Genomic DNA, 15198 nt, shown 5'->3' with positions numbered 1-15198 from the left:
GGAGGACTCATACCCAAGCTCACTGTGCAGCCCTCCAGTTCTCCTGCCAAACCCACTAGAAGCCAGCGATCAAAGGAGCCCATTGATGAGGTCAGATGGGTCCCGAGCAAGGAGAACAGTAAAAAGGGGATTTAGAGGGAGAATAGNAAAAAAACAAAAAAAAAAAACAGAAGACACGCTCATTGGATGATTTAATAAAGGAGCTATTTATTAACTCGGCCTCTTTACAAGGTTTGGGAAAACCAGCAGGGCATGATGGGTATCCCAGAGCTAGTGACAGTGGTGGACCCACGCCTGAAGGTAAAGTGGGTGGAGGGTGGCAGGCACCGAAACTAAGGATGCAGCCATGCTGAGAGGCCGCCTTTCATTAGAAAGAGGCAGCAGGGGGGGATCCGGAGGACTCATACCCAAGCTCACTGTGCAGCCCTCCAGTTCTCCTGCCAAACCCACTAGAAGCCAGCGATCAAAGGAGCCCATTGATGAGGTCAGATGGGTCCCGAGCAAGGAGAACAGTAAAAAGGGGATTTAGAGGGAGAATAGCAGATAACATAGTTACTTGAAAAATCACCTCCTTTAACCATCTACTTTATCCCACCCCCTCCAAAGATTTGTAGAATTAGCCTCTAGAAAAAAACATACCCCAACTATCAGCTACTCCAGTGGGGCAGCTTTCTTTCGGGTGCTGTTAGGGCCCCAGACACCAGGGAGGGAACGCCAGTGTGACCTTCTGTCCTCCTAGATCTTCATATAATGGTCAGCAGGTAAATCTGTGGAGTTAAATGTGCTGTCGACAATTAAATGTAGGCTCCTCACACAGAGTGTAACGCTTGTGTCCGAAGGAAGGGCTTCACTGTGGTCGTTTTTAACCAAGGCCTGGCTATTCTAAGCAAGGCTGAGCAGTGGCTGGAATATATTATAGAGCAGTGCTCGCTACTAGATTTCATAAAGGCCACCTCTCGAATTCTTATTCTTACTTATTTTTTAATTCTCTCACGGCATGCCAGTTCTTCCCTGCTTTTATCATTCTCAGCCGTCTCAAGTGATGAGGCAAAATGTTAAACTAAAACCTGAAATCCTGGCTCCTACAGATACTGTCCAAATGCAGGAGTACATGTCGGCCAGACAGCTTGGCTATTTGAATTTCCCCAACACGTGGCAGTTCTTGTCCTGGAGCCAAATGCCCACACAGCAAGCATGCCCACACGCTACACACACACGCCGATGCAGGGCCAGATGGCATGCGTATCTCTAATCAGAGGCACACGGGCAGCTTTGCTTGGCACTGGCAGTCCAGAGAAAAACGTGGACGTGATTTTGAGTCAAGGTGAGCTGAGAGGGTCTGAAGTGCCGCTGTGTCTGAAACCTGGCCCTAAATGACAGAGTTTCCCCTGAGGCAAAGCTGTCAGATCTCAACTCACAGACCTGGAAGGAGAGCAGAGCAGAGTGAGTGAAAGCTGTGAGACATAAACACATGATTTAGGGAGAGGTGACAATGGAGTCGACCTTGGCATGCAGCCCTGTAAGCATTCTTTCATTCTTCCCGGTGCTGGAGGGACGGGTTCAGGGTTTGTTTCTCCCCTTCTGGACTTGGGGCTGCAGAGAATTTGTGTTTAACAGCCTTGAACCATCAGTAAATGAAAAGGTTAGGGCCCAAAGCCCAAGGATGCTGGCAGGGGTATTCTTGCCAGGGTCTGGCTATTCAGTTCATGGAGTGAGGTCCCCTTGGCTGTGGCCCTGGGTGATCGGCGCCCCGGGGAGGGCATGTGAAGAGCCCCTCACAGTTGCTGTGGAACAGGGCCAGTGGCCACCCTTGGCCCTGGCCTCCAGTCTTGCCTTCTTCTTCAGTTAGCTGCCCCGTTTCTCTTCTGGTGGCTCCCTCCCCTCCACCATTACCCTCCCAGATGCGCCCCTGATGCCTGTCAAAGGGTCGGCCTCAAACCCTTTGTACCACGTTTCCTTCACCTAATTTCCAAAAAGAATATCTCACTCTTCCTTCTTAAAATTCTTTTTTCTTCTCTCTTCTCTTTCAAAATATTTTAAAATCCATGCCAAACACCGAAAAGAAGTAAGTAAGAAGTAAATGGACTGGAGAATTGAATGGGGGAGGGAGGGAAACAAAGGCTGGGGCCCAGGGATTTGCGGGAAGAATGAAAGAGAAGCTGTCCTACAGCAGAGGGAGAGGAAGGAGCAGGGGCGTTTACGAAACACCTGGGCAGGGCCAGGCCTGAGCGGGAGATGTGAGGAGCGAGAGGAAGCAATAGAAATCGACTCAGAGGGGTTAAGTAACTCGCACAGAGTCGCACAGCTAGTAAAAGAGCAGAGGCAGGATTTGAATCTGGTTTGGCTGTCCCTATTGCCTCTTCCCTCTTAAGCTGTATTGACTGCCTCTCATCCCGACAGTGATGAAAAGAACAGGAAATTATGAGATTAGTCCTAAGTCCCCTTTTCCCATTATTTTATGGAAAAGTTTTTAAGGGGTACCTCCTACCGTGCCTGTGGGAGAGAGTTAGAAAGACCTTCATTTTTCCGGCTCTACAAGAACTCAGCTGTTTATAAAATTCATCCCAAGGCTCTGCCCTGCCCTGGCCTCTTTACAAGGCAGGAAGGTCCTGGTGCGTGTCTGCTGGTGTGCTCTGCAGATGGCATGCGTGCTGCACGCTGCAGTTTCTGCCGGGGATTAAACAGCTCCTCCACACAGCTGCTCCATGTGCCTGGTAATATTTGCAGTCCGGTTTTATGGTCCCCACAGGCCACAGCCAGGCAGCATCTTGATTATGGGAGTGGGGGCAGTGTTCAGAAGCACATGCTAAACACAGGTATTTAGGACTGTGAGTGACAGTTTTTCAGCACAGTTGTGACCTTCCCATCTCAGGGCACACTGAAATGCCTGTCACCCCCCCACCCTGGACAGATGAGATAGCATTTCCTAGGACACAAGCAGAATTGAAGTATGGACCTGCGTTAACAGCCCTTCTGGTGTTCCTTTCCTCCTACCACCCCCACCACATGGGACAGCACACAGAAGCCCCAGGTCAGGAAGAAGGTCAAGGCTAGGCCCAGAGTCTCTGAGGGTAATCCTCTTTCAACAGCATTCTAGAGGCAACTGGACATTATTTGGCACTGCTCATTCTCTTTGGCCGGTACATTTCCCTCAGTGACAGCAGACAGATCTTCTTTGGTCATAAGCTCTTTGCTAAATTCTGACCAGTCGTGGTCTCTGAGTAATGCCAGCGTTAATTATTTGAGGGCCCTGTCTGTGCAGGGGACTTGGCGAGCGTAAGGCTGCCGAGGGGCAGTTGAGGAGAAATGTGTAGCAGCGTCACCAAAGTCAGGTAGCACCAGATTAGAAACCCAGCCCTGTCGTCTGGGGCCTCGGACAAGTCTTCTAAGTTTGCCACATCTCATGTTGCTTATTTGTAGAAATATATTTTACCTCCTTTGTGTTTTAATTTTTGCAAATATTAAGTAAAACAAAACATTTAACATATTTAACATAGCGCCCAGTGCATAGCAGGTGGTAAGTAAAAAATACTCTTGTTATGTCCCGTATAGGACTAAGTTTTTGGATAATAAACAGATGCAAGAATGGACTATAGACACAATGCAAAGGCTCAAACACTATTCAGGAAAGGGAGAGAGGAATCAAAGATAATTCCAGAATAGTCAGATGCAAGTAACCGTGAGAACGGGGTTGCCAACAACAGAAATGAGTGAGTCGGGGCCATCTTATTTTCAGAGAAAGAGGGTGAGTTTGGTTTGGGATATTTGACCTTGAGGTGGTTGTGGTGGTGCACCCAAGTGAGGTGTCGAAGCCCAGAGAGGTCAGTTGAGGTGCCCTTTGCCACAGGTCCTCACCCCCCAGCCCTCCCCGCCACTGTCCCTCAGCTGGCACTGGCCCCTCACCCCCGTGCGCCTACTGCCTCCCCCGCCCCAGCACCGCACCCGCACCCCAGAGTCACTCCACAGCTGCCCCAGCCCTGCCTGGGCCATGGGCGCCACGAGGCTCTTCTGTCGGTCCCGTCCTCGCACGTCCACACCACACCTGTCTGCTGTACCCACCAGCGCGGCAGCTGTCACCCAGCTGCACTTGCCAAGACTCACAGCCCCAGCCATCAGACAGACAGGAAGCAGAGGGAGAATTCTTGACAGGCTCCTGTTTTTTTCTTCATAAGCTTTCAGAAAGCTCAGTGTGACAAACATCAGTTTAAACCTAACAAGTTGAGATAGACCTGGCTTATGTATAAGAATGACTTGCTTTTGTGCACACATATATTTTTGGAACCATAATATAGAAACAATAAAATAAATAAATCTGAAGTGTACAGATCAATGAATTTTTACATCTGTAGATGTTTCCAAAGTCACCCACAGATGATGGAGCCCTGGAAGGCCTCCCAGCCGCCCCCCCCCCATCCCGCCTGTAGCCTCCCCCAGAGGGGACCGCTGTTTTTGCCTCTGTCACGGTGGATTCACTGCCTGTTGTTGAGCTTCACAGACATGGGTCTTTTGTGTCTGGCCCCTTCCCCATCATTGTATGTATGAGATTCATCCACGTTGCTGCACATTAACAGTTGTCCTTTCCTTTATATTGCTGAGTAGTCTTCCATTTTTCTAATGTATCAGTTCACCCATTCTACTAGTATTTCTAATGTGGAGCTGTTATAGATTAACTGCCATGGTGGTAGATGGACGTCCTCCTATTTACTGGGTATATTCACAAAAATGGAGTTGTTAGCTCACCAAAAGGTCTAGCATTTGTCACTGCTACCCAGCAGATTTTGTGGGTGCGAATTTGAAGGGAGAACACCCAGTCACTGTGTCGTGTTCCCTCTGGGCTGCTGAGGCGGCTGCTGAGACCGAGGAACCTGCAGTTGGGAGTTAGGAGCCCAGGCTTTGAACTTAGCTCTGTCATTCACAATGTGCTGTCCCCAGGCAAATCACTTAACATTTCTGAGCCTCATTTTTAGCATCTGCAAAATGGGGATCAAAAATAATGACCTTATATAGTGCATCGGAGAAGTAAGTGGGCTGCCTATAAAAGCTCTTGAGAGTTGTGAAATAATAGAAACCATTTTTGTAACCTGAATGTTTTTGTGTTTGATGTATATTTTCCATGAAAAGTATCTTTATTGTTGTAGCTCAAGAAATTTTTCAGAAAAAAAGACTATTGGTAATCAATAAAGAAGTATCAGTCTTTTAAAAGGACAATATTATATCATTACTTCTCAGCCAGCTCTGTTTTCTGTGCACTCACCACTTTGTATTACCTGTGTAGCCCAAGGGCTCCTCACCCTGAACACAGAATGCTCACTGTCCTCTCCTTTCTCATCATTGCCTTTTCTCTGTTGGGAACTGTCCCTGCCTCAACGCTGCCTCTGTTGTTGTTGCTGTTTTAGATTTTATTTGTTTTTTTAGAGAGAGAGTAAGGGAAGGAGAAAGAGGGAGAGAAACATCAATGTGTGGTTGCCTCTTACACACCCCCCACTGGGAACCTGGCCTGAAATCCAGGCATGTGCCCTGACTGGGAATCAAACCCAGTTTTGCAGCTCTTTAGTTCGAAGGCCAGCGCTCAATCTACTGAGCCACAGCAGCCACAGCAGCCACAGCAGCCTCAGCAGCCTCAGGTGTTTTTAGTCTTGTCAGCATTGAGTATCCACTGGGTATTCTCAACAGTGTCACTGATGGTTGTGCATTCTCTCTCTTTCTCTCTCTGTCTGTCTCACACACACACACACACACACACACACACACAGACACACACGTGAATAAGTACCATTATAGCAATTCTCCCAAGTATCTGTGGACCTGGTCTGTTTCTCTAAGGAGAAAAGACCATGCTGGTCTGTGCATGAAGACCAGCACAGAGCACATAGTAGGTATTTAATAAATATCTGCTTGCAGCAGGGGAAATAGCCAAAATCGCTGTCGCCTCTCCACACTTCTCAGGCATGCTCTCCTGCTCCATGAGCAGTCTGCACAGCTTTCTCTCTGGAATCAGATGCGGCTGTGACTGCAGCTACACCCGGAATGGTTGTTTGCTACACCTTATTCCCTGTATACATTCATACTCACTACACCAGCAAGATTGTCCTTGGGGTAAAGGGATGCACAGGAGCTTGGGGGCGAGATAAGCCTGTATTCAAACCCTGACTCTGCCGTTTCCCATCACGGATTTTGCATAAACTGTAGCCCTGCTGAGCCTCAGCTTCCTCATCCGTGACACAGGGTTGTTATTGATAACCTTTCAGGTGGTTGTGAGGGTTAGAAAAGACAGTTGGCAAAAGCGACCGGTATTATTCACTCTTTCCCCCTCCCCCTGGCAGCACTAAGCTTTGTGGGTTTTTGTGTAGCCGGACCTCTTCTTCACACACACACACACACAAACACACACACAGCCCTCCTCTCCCAAAGGTGGCAGGGACTGGACTGGTTAGGAAGGAACCTGACCTTTGAAGTCTGATTATCTGGGTATGAATCTTAGCATCACTGCCAATAAGGTCTGAGACTATGGGCAAGTTACTTAACCTCTCTGAGCCTCTGTTTCTTCCTCTGCAAACAGGAGTAACAATAGTTATCTACATCACAGAATTGCGCGGCTTCCCTGAGAATGTATATGAAGCCAACGCCGAGTTGTTACATAGCTGTAGTTAGCAATTGTAGTAACAGTAATGTCACTACCATTGATCAATGCATCCCTCTCTCTCTCACACACACTTACACTCCCTGGTACGAATGCACACACCTCCCTGGTCTTGGTCTTTCCTGACTCCCTTCAGGCTCTCTCACTTAGAGGATCTGCCTATTTAACCCCCTCCTCTCCGGATTTGAATCATTACAAAGACAGGAACATAGAGTTGCTCTGTGTTTGGGGTTTGTTGGGGGTTTATTTTAAGGTCTAATTTAATAACAAGATCATTGTTGAGGAAGCAAATGTCCGGGCAATGTAATCTCTGAATCTTTGGAATGTAGGCAGAAACGGGCATCGGGACTTTGTTTAAGTCCTGCTGTAAATTTAGGTTTGTGTATTAAATAGAAAAAATAAAATGCCTCTGTTCAAATGCTTTCAGTATTGAGGGTTTAAGTTGAATAGATTATTATCTGGAGAAAAATTCACATATAAATTAGACTGCAAAGAATTCATAATTGTTGCAGTTTTCATGTTAATTATTTCATGTTAAAAATTGTTACTGCATAAATTAACACATTCTTTCATGGAGAACATATTTTAGAAAGATTTGTTACTTTAATAACTCTTTGTGTATTAGAAATCCCAGATGCCTGTACTAATTAAATATAATCAGATTTTGGATTCAAAAAGCACAGTAGCCATTTAACACAAACAAGCAGGCAGCGAGGTTGACAAACAGTCAGGAAGAAGCGGATTCCTGTTTCTTTCATAGTTTGAATTTCACAATACAGAGCTGTGAATTCAATTCCAGTCCTTCCTTTGTATTACCAGGGCTGGGGATTATCAGACTCTGAGGCCAGCTTTCCAGCTCAAGGGCTCCTGCAGAATTATTAATCAGCCTCCTCTGAGGCCCCTGGAATCTGGTGGCAGATCCAGGCTGGTCTCGCCGCGAGCTGGGGGGGGGGGGGGGGGGGGGGGGGGGGGGGGGGGGGGGGGGGGGGNTGCGGCCCCCCCCCCCCCCCCCCGCCCCGTCCGCACATGCGTTTCCTGTTCTCTGTCCACAGCAGCAGCAGTGCAATTCCCACACAGTGTGCTGTGACCTGAACAGCAAAGGGGGCGGGCCTTTTAATGATTGAATTTAATCTAATTCTTCCCATGCTAGAGAAGCAAATGGTCCTTTAACAAAAAGCAAACCCTTTCCAATACAGCCATTGTTTTAAGTACTGAGCAGGAAACTCGTTTGTTTGAACTGACCACGCGTGGGTCCCCAGGGGCTGTCTGCTGAGAGCTGGGGGTTCCTGCCCAACGCCCTGCTGGTGGCCGGGTTGGAGCCTGAACCAAGCCTGCTTCTCATCAATCCTCCCAGATCCTGGGTTTGGTACACTTCTGTCGCTAGGGAGAAAAGCGCCTTCATTTGTATTCTGCCTCGTGCAGTCGCAGGCTTCCACCGGCATTTCCGAGAGAGAGGGACGCTTTGTGTATCTGCTGAGCCACAGCCCAGCTGCAAGGCCAGGTTAACCTCAGCGATAGGGGTCAGACTGCAGGGAGAGGGGGATGGAGGGTACAGACCATCCATTTCCCTCAGAGAAAGGATGTATGGAAGGCCAAAGGGTAAAATGAAAATAAAAGAGTTCAACTCACCCTAGCCTACTCGTCTCTTTTAAGATTAAAACTGTTAGGGGGGGGGCTCATTTCTTTCACTCCCATAGTGGGGCAGGCAGTTCCTGGACTCTGCCCAGAGGCCACAGAGGGGTCTGTCATAAGCCCGGTCACTGGGAGCTTCTTTTCCAAATACCTTTCCTCTTTATCTGTCCTGGCAGTCACGCCTTGTGTTCCACGTGGGCATCTTCCCCTTTGTACAGTCTCAGGCAGAGCCGTTTAAGTGATTGTCTCTGAACGGTCAGGAACACGCTGTTAGTCTCTGCATCCCACGTTTCTTAGTCATCACTGAGAAGGAAGCAGATGGTCACCCCTCTGTGATTTTAAAGTGTGTACATAGGAACTGCACACTGCCACCAAACATCGAAAATGTCACTCCACTTCCTTGCCTTGCTTTGCTACAAAAGAACTCCTGCCCTTGTGTCCCGTGGATAGTCAGGGACAGGCGGTGCCTGTGGACACTGCCCCACATTCTGAAGCCTGTTTCTTCCGGCCAAAGGAGGGAGCCCAGCAGCGTCATGCTGGTCTCCCCCAGGCCACAGGCATGGTGGGGGGCAGTTGGAAAAAGTAACCGCAAAGTGGCTGTTGTTGTGTGTATATTCTCCCTTCCTTCAGTTGCTTCCCGTCTCCCAACCAAACCCTCAGTACGATCCCCAGCTGTTCCCAAGCAGTTTTCCAGACCCCAGTGCTCGTCCTTACTGTCTAGCATACTTCGTGGCATGACTTCAGATTGACCCAGACCCACAGCTCCTTCCAGGGTGGCTGGATTCTTGGAATAATTTCTAGGTTGAGCTGTATCCCAAACCTCCGTTTATTGTTCAGTCTCAGTTCTCACCACCCTGATCAGCAGCATATGGAGTTCTGCCACAGCTTTCTTGCCTTTTGTCCTGGGTAAAAGTCCACAGTTAGTGTTTATCCTCCTGGGGCTGTGAATCAGAATTTGTATCCTAATATTGCTTCTCTTTTGGCTCTTGGAAAGATAGAGGGATAATTGGAATTCATCGGAGGTTTGGTGAATAGCAAGCAAGCAAGGTTCCTCCTTAATTCCAAAGACAGCCACTTATAAACAAGCCCCCAACAATCCACACTTCAGGAAAAGCCCCCTGGTGTTCCTTAGATTTTCTTCCAGAGAGTAAAGGAACCGAATACCTATGATTTTAGGAGATGCTTATTGATTTTGTTCTTTATTTTCGGGTTGCCAGTGAGAGTTATCCTGGGTTGTCACTGGTCACCACTGGGAGGAAGGCGATGGGGAAAGGCACGCAGCCCAGAGCATCCTCCCCTCTCCTGCTGGCTCCCTCGCAGAAGGACGGCCATGGTCTTTCTGTTTTCTTCCATGTCAGGCTGTCCGGGCCCTCCCTGGTCCGTCTTCCTGCTTGCCCCGTCCCAACTCGAGCAAGATGCCAGGACGGGTGCCTTGCCTCCAGCCTCATCCCCTGTTCTCTTGGTGGCTGTGTTTGCTCTCCTCTGTCCTCTGGTTGCATTGATTAGGCTTTAATACCCGCGGGTGGACTTCCCATCCCTTTTCTGTCTCGTCCTCAATTTGGGGCTCCCCTTGGGACTTTGCTCACCCCTCTCAGCCTGAACATTTCTCCTTCGAACTCAGCCACACCAGACTGGAGCTGTGCCTAGGTAACCAGCCTTTGTCTTTGCACTATGTTCAGGCCCTGCCTCTGGTCCCTGGTTCTTGTCTCCCTCAGCCAGACCTGCCCCTCCTCTGCCACATCCCTGGTGGGACAGCGCTCCTCCCTGCCGCACCCCCCCCCCTCCTTCCTCCTCAGACACCCTGCTCACTCGTATGCGTTTCAGATGGAATGTCATCTCACTCCATTGTGCCATTTACTTGTCATTTATTTTTATCTTTAAAACATGATGCTAAAACCTTATGAACTTAAAGTAGACGTTTCAGCAGAATATGTCTCCAGGAATAACTGGAGAACACACCGTTTTGCTACTCCAGACGTGTTTGGAAAATGTGAAAGTCATTCCTTTGGCCTAGTGTGAAAATTCTGGGTTTTGCTTTGCCAGGTTTTACTGGGTTTGAAATCATTGTTTTGTTTGAATAACCACAGGGTTCCAAGTCAGGTCAGCTTTGATTGTACCTCTTTCACAGGATATCCTGGCCTAGTCCTGCCTTGTCACCCCTACTTCCCCATGTAATCAGCTTCCTGCTATTAGCATAGTTTGTGATTTCTTTTCCTTAATTCCCCAGGGTAATCCCCACTTTAAAGTGGCAGTGCTGCACATTATTAATATTGAATGTAATAGATTTGCAGAGTTTGTGGCTTCATAGTTAGGGCTCTGGTGGACCTTTGGTTCAGAAAGCCAGCGTCCGTTGTTACGCTGATGCCTTTTCTCCTTGAGAATGCTGGCACAGCTCTACTTGTGTTCTCTGTGAGAACGATCGCGCTCTGTTATTCTGCCCTGGCATTGCCTTCTCCACTCCGGCCCAGTTTTTTCACCAGGGGGATATTTTCTGAGACAGAGCTGTGAAATCAGCCTGGTCACCAGGACCAAAAAAAAAGGCTTGACAGTCCGACGAGAGGCCGGGATGTGAGCTGGGCGCCACCGAGGCCTGTGCTGGCCTTGTCCTGAGCCTCACCCGGGGAGAGCCAGGGCTCACACTGCAGCATTTCCGTGTGGTCACCTCGACCCAGGGCCCCATTCCCTGTGCAGTTCCTCTTTCCCTCTCTCCTCAACCCTCTTCTCCCTAAAGCCAGCACCACAATTAGCTCTCTGTTGGATTTGCCTGTGAGCTTGGTCTCCCCAGCTGCCTGGAAAGTCCTAGGGTAGGAGGTGGCCTGTGCTCGGCTTTCTCAGGAGTCCCTCCCACCGTGCTGAGGACTAACTGGACACTCAGTAAGCTCTCAATGATTGATCGATGAGTGTATTGGGTTTTCTTCAGCCTTTTTTCTCTCTCGAAGTTTTGAGAGCTTTACCTAACTAAATGCATGCAACTCAGTGCCTTTGCACTACTACCCAAAGAAAATAATATCTGGCATTTATTTGGCTATTTCGAGGTGCCAGGTGCTCTGCTGAGACCCTCACATTATTTATAATTCTCTCCACAACCTTTTGAGGTTATCATCATCCCTAATTTACAAGCAAAGAGACTAAAACCGAGGGAGGTTTTAAATGGTCACGCAGACAATTCAGGGTGCAAGCCCAGGTCTGCCTGACTCTGAAGCTCCCTTTCTCTATGTCTGTCCTAGGCCTACCACAAATGACCCCTCAAGTCCAGCTCAGCCCACAGGTGGGCCTCTTTGCATGGTCCCTGAAGAGCATTCACTGGGGACCCCTGCTCCCTGGCTGACTTACACACACTTAGTGCAGAAGCTAGACTTAAGAGCAGAGAGGTCTCTGTCATCTTTCTTTGCGCTTTTGAAATGCCACTGCCAACATCTTAATGTATGAAGACATGTAAAGTACAGTAAGTAACCAATCAAGTAAAAACTGTTTCTGTTTGAGGCAGAAGAGAACAGATTAGACTGCCTGACCACTAGGGATAGAGGACCTTCAGTAATTGTAATGGAGCGCCTGGGGTAGGGATGGGCCACCCTGACTTAATGAACTTAGCTGGTCTTCCTGTTTTCTCTTAAAAGTGAGAGCATTCCATCAGACTGCCCTAAAGTGTGATTATTAGTTTGTGCACTGCTTCATTGTCACTTCTTTCTTTGTTCAGTTTGATTAAATCAGTGTAAAGCAAGAGAATTCCTTTGGTCATCAGAGTGTTACCCTCATCGCTGGGTTGACCCTTCAAGCATTTATTGAACAGTTGCTGTTTAACCAGCCTCAAGTAAAGTGCTGTGGAGGAACCAAGGTGTAAAACATGGTCTCCAACCTCAAAGGACTTCCATTCTATTTAAAGAGATTAAAAAAGAACACAGGCAGAACTGGTAGAAAGACATGTTGGAGACATAGGCCTAGTGTGTCATGTTCAAGCCCTTGGGCTCTGGAGTCAGACGCCCTTAATTCAGGTCCCAGTTCCACCTGACCTTTGGTGTGTCGTTTTACCTCTGTGCTCAGCTCTCATCTATCGGACAGGACCGTTACTGATACCACCCTTCTGTGTGTAAACCGCTCAGCAGGGTGCCTGACAGTAAGCACTGGGTCTATGTTTAGCTATTGTGGAAGTTACTATTGTCAGGCATTGAACTGTTGTTTATAGCATTGGCCCCAAGTGCATTGCAGAGACCAGGGAGGGCTGGGGTAATCACAGATGACTTCATGGAGGAAATGGGACTAGAGCTGAGCTTTGGCTAAACAGGCAGAAGGGTCGGGTGGTATTTAGAAGCTAATGTATAAGGAGCAAGAATGATCGTGCCAAGTGCAGGCACAGGTTATGGGAAGGCAAACTAGAGTGGTGGTGTTTGGGGTAGAAAGAACCAAAGGTGAATGGATATGTGGGTCCATGAAAACCAGGCGGAGGATCTTGATGTCATGCAGTAGGAGCCCAGTGTATACTTGGGTAGGGGTATTATGAAGTGGAGGTTTAAAGCGATTATAGCTGACCCTGAACAATGTGAGAGTTAGGGGCTCTGACCTCCCATGTCATCAAAAATCCATGTGTAATTACAGTGAACCCTCCAAAAACACAGATTCCCAACTGTGGAGTTGACCCTTGAGCTACCCAGGTATGAATTGCGTGGATCAATTGTAAAAACCTGCATGTAGGTGAGCCTGTGCCATCGACTGCAGTTGAGTGAACAATGAGCTAAAGGCAGGGCACCATGGAAGGAGGACTAAACAGATGGATGAGGACCCAAGCCAAGTTTTGGCAGAGCTTAAACAAGAGAGGGCGTACATGAGAGCCATGTCAAAGAGGGAAACCTTAGACTTTGAGGCTGGAGTAGAGCAGATATTTAAGGAAAAGGAGAAGTCCCAGCCCACTGGGACTTCAGATTTTTCACCCTGAAGCCTCGCAGAATGCTGTTCTGACCCCCAGAAGAGAGATAACGAAAAAGGGACTCTGTTTGCATCCTAAAATATTAATGCGAGAGTAAACTTTATGTCAGTCATTTAGTAAAATTTTTACCTAGTTTCAAGAATCCCCTTTATGATAAAATGTTTTGTATGTAGTAAGATGATTTCATGAAAACTCAGTTTAGATTCATAGTTGTCACATTTGAGATTTTGTCCCTTAGACATTGGCAAATCAAAAGAGAAGCCTTCAGGTGAGAGACAAAGTCTGTATAGTATATCCAGCTGCGTCCACGCAGAGGCGCGGTGGGCAGGCTCAGTCACAACAGAGGGTGTGTTCCCTGAGGAATGAGCAGAGAGAGAAGAGTCTGCAACACCAAGGTCCCTCAGACACTTTTAATTAGAGTGGGAGAGTGAAGACGAGCCTACAGCTGAACAAAAGAAACGTTTGAGAAGAAAAGAAGCGCATCAGGGAAGAACATTTCTCACAAAAAACATTTGAGCTTTACAAAGTGTTGGAGTATGCTAAGTTTTACTACTTTGTCCCTGAGATTATTCGCATTATTTGAATGTGAAAAGTTGGCAAAAATAGCACAAATATGCCTCTGGCCACCATGAGGTAAATAAACATAATGACAGAAGTAACAATAGAAGCATAATCTGCCCAGTTGCTAATTGCTAACAGACCCCCATGGGCCTTGAAATGTCATGATGTTTTTTGAGAGTTTTGAAAAGTCAAAATGCTTTTCACACTCTGTCTCATCAAGAACTATTCTCAAGGTAATAATATGTTATCTTCCATGTTTCAAAGACAGGGAGAAAGAATGAGGGGGGATGTCATCTCACTCTGCTCACAAGCTCCAGCGGCTTCCCATCACACTTGCATGGGATCCAAAGTTCTTTTTGTTGTTGTTGTTTATTTATTATATTTTATTGATTATGCTATTATGGTTGTCCCAATTTTCCCCCTTTACCCCCTCCACTCAGCACCTCTGATTCCCTCAGGCAATCCTTATACCTTGTTCATGTCCAGAGTTCATGCATATAAGTTCTTTGGTTTCTCCACTTCCTATACTGTACTTTACATCGACATGGCTATTCTGTGCTTTTTAATTGCTTCACCTTTTCACTTATTCCCCCAATTCCCCCTCCCATCTGTCTGCCATCAACTTGTTCTCCATATCTATGATTCTTTTTCTGTTCTTTTTTTGCTTAGTTTGTTTTTTAGATTCAGTTGTTGATAGATATATATTTATTGGCACCTTATTGCTCATAGTTTTTATCTTTTTTTCTTAAATAAGACTCTATAACATTTTATATAATAATGATTTGGGATGATTAACTCATTTAGCTTTACCTTGTCTGGGAAGCTCTTTATCTGCCTCTCAATTCTAATTGATAGCTTTGCTGGATAGATTGATCTTGGTTATAGGTTCTTGCTTTTTGTCATTTTGAATATTTCTTCCAATCCCTTCCTGCCTGCAAAGTTTCTGTGGAGAAATTAACTGACAGTCTAATGGGAACTCCCCTGTAGGTGACTAACTGCTTTTCTCTGGCTGCTTTTAAGATTCTTTCTTTATCTTTAACCATTGGCATTTTAATTATGATGTGTCTTGGTGTGGGTCTCTTTGCTTCCATCTTGTTTGGGACTCTCTGTGCTTCCTGGACTTGGCATGTCTATTTCCTTCCCCGAATTAGGGAAGTTTTCGTTCATTATTTTTTCAAATAGATTTTTAATTTCTTGCTCCTTCTCTTTTCCTTCTGGTACCCTTATGATGCAAATGTTGGAACACTTAAAGTTGTCCCAGAGGCTCCTTATACTATCTTTGAGGGGGGGATTCTTTTTTTCTTCTTGCTCTTCTTGTTGGTTGCTTTTTGCTTCCTTGTGTCCCAAATTATTGATTTGATTCTTGGCTTCATCCACTCTACTGTTGATTCCCTGTAAATCATTCTTTATTTAATTAGTGTATTCTTCATTTCTGACTGGACCT

At 46.9% G+C, this 15198-nt stretch overlaps 1 protein-coding gene across 6 annotated transcripts in view; it reads left to right on the top strand.

Annotated features, from left to right (window-relative positions):
- The window catches only part of FYN (FYN proto-oncogene, Src family tyrosine kinase), a 205109-nt gene that overhangs the window by 168842 nt on the left and 21069 nt on the right, over positions 1-15198 (top strand). The gene's annotated exons all lie outside the window — the stretch shown is intronic.

This window comes from Sturnira hondurensis, unplaced genomic scaffold, assembly GCF_014824575.4.
Source record: "Sturnira hondurensis isolate 20B ecotype Veracruz unplaced genomic scaffold, ASM1482457v3 Scaffold0015596, whole genome shotgun sequence".
NCBI classification, from domain to species: domain Eukaryota; kingdom Metazoa; phylum Chordata; class Mammalia; order Chiroptera; family Phyllostomidae; genus Sturnira; species Sturnira hondurensis.
The sequence above is the reverse complement of the archived record's forward strand: the minus strand, read 5'-3'. Positions and strand labels throughout refer to the sequence as shown.